We start from the raw sequence: 1,551 nt of genomic DNA on the forward strand, positions 1-1,551 counted from the left end.
ATTTCTAAAATAAAAGTTCAATACCAAATTATACCGGTTTCATAAACTTAAGAAATTAGAGAACCATGTATAGTTGATGAAAACTTAGTACACGATGGATTTCACAAAAATTTATTGAAATATTAATATTTTTCAAAAGTGTAATTTGTGCCAAATTGAAAAATAAGGTGCCATTTGGCAGGCCTTACAACAAGTTGTTCCAAAGTTATAGACAACTAAGAAGAACCTAAAAGTAATGCTACCTTATAATGGCCTATCTGCAGAGTACAATATGTATATAGCCTTATTTCTTTCTTCAGCACTCCAATTATAGCATTTATGTTACTAATTCCAATTTTGATTTAAACTCCAAAAGGAAGCGATTCGCTGCACTGCGACCATGGAGCCAAAAATATTCATTAGTCTGCTTTTTCTACTCCAAGAAGCAGGCCGTTTTGCTTTATGTACTTCTGCTTCCACACGTATTTTCCTCTTTTGTAAAGCAATTTTTTTTTGATTCTTTTTTTGTGCATTTTTCTTTCATTTCAAACGAAAAAGCCACAATTTCGGTGGCATGATGCAAGTAATTGAATAGACTCGTTGCTCTTGGACCTATCGTAATGCGTCAAATGCTTGTTTTCGATACTCAGAAGATTGCAAAAAATACAAAAAGTAGAGATAAAAAAAATTACACAAACAAAACAATGGAAATTAATGGCGCGTGAGCGGAAAAGTTGCAGTCCGGTTCGGATTTTTCTGCTTTGTTTGTATCGAATTTACTTGTTTTTTTCTTGTAGTTAATATATTTTAACTGATGTCGTCAATGGAAATATAATTTCGACTTTTCTCCCTGGCAGCTGAGTTTAAAGATATTCTCAATATTTTCCAATTAATCATTCATTCATCAAGAAGAAGTATCAAATCCTTCATTATAATTACTAACGGAGTTCTTAAATTTGTACTTTTCGTTTAGAAATTTTAATAGATGTAATTATTGAATGCCTAAGCAAACTGGTAAAATTCGCAGATATTCCATAGGCTCGGTGTGGTTAAGAGCTGTTAAAATTCAAACCCAAAAAATGTTTTCCCAAAAAAAAAAAAAAACCCTACATTCGGCTTGTTTCCGCCCAGGTTCGAACTGAGGACCTTGTGCGTGTGAAGCACACGTGATAACCACTACACTACGGAAACGCTTGAAGATCTTGTGCCAAAGTACTTTACTGAGCTGTTACACTCAGCGCTTTGCCGCTAACTACAAACTCTGCTCTCTTGTTCCTCTCTCTTTCTACTTCTATTCTCTTTCTAATAGCGAAAGCTTTCGTTCAGCTATTACTAACAAGTGGGCTAGCAACAGACGTGCATTCAACCGTTCATACACAATAACTTACCTTATACATATCGCACACCGTCTTCAAAATAGTCACAACTCAAAATAATACGTTTGTCAGAAAATGCAGAAAACTATTTCTTAGCACATGCTAATCATATGAGCAAGGGCCACTTTACTTTAGTTTTTTTTATTATCAAATTATAACAAAAACTTGATTCAGCATTTGCTGAAAGGTAAATAAA

At 33.8% G+C, this 1,551-nt stretch overlaps 1 non-coding gene across 1 annotated transcript; it reads right to left on the minus strand.

Annotated features, from left to right (window-relative positions):
• Nucleotides 1–1,097: 1,097 nt before the first annotated feature.
• On the minus strand, nucleotides 1,098–1,170 carry TRNAV-CAC (transfer RNA valine (anticodon CAC)). Its single transcript has one exon. It is a non-coding gene; the product is annotated as a tRNA-Val (tRNA).
• Nucleotides 1,171–1,551: the final 381 nt, after the last annotated feature.

Source organism: Rhagoletis zephyria, unplaced genomic scaffold, assembly GCF_001687245.7.
Source record: "Rhagoletis zephyria isolate East Lansing unplaced genomic scaffold, Rhagoletis_zephyria_1.1 Rzeph_scaffold_27950, whole genome shotgun sequence".
Lineage (NCBI taxonomy): Eukaryota > Metazoa > Arthropoda > Insecta > Diptera > Tephritidae > Rhagoletis > Rhagoletis zephyria.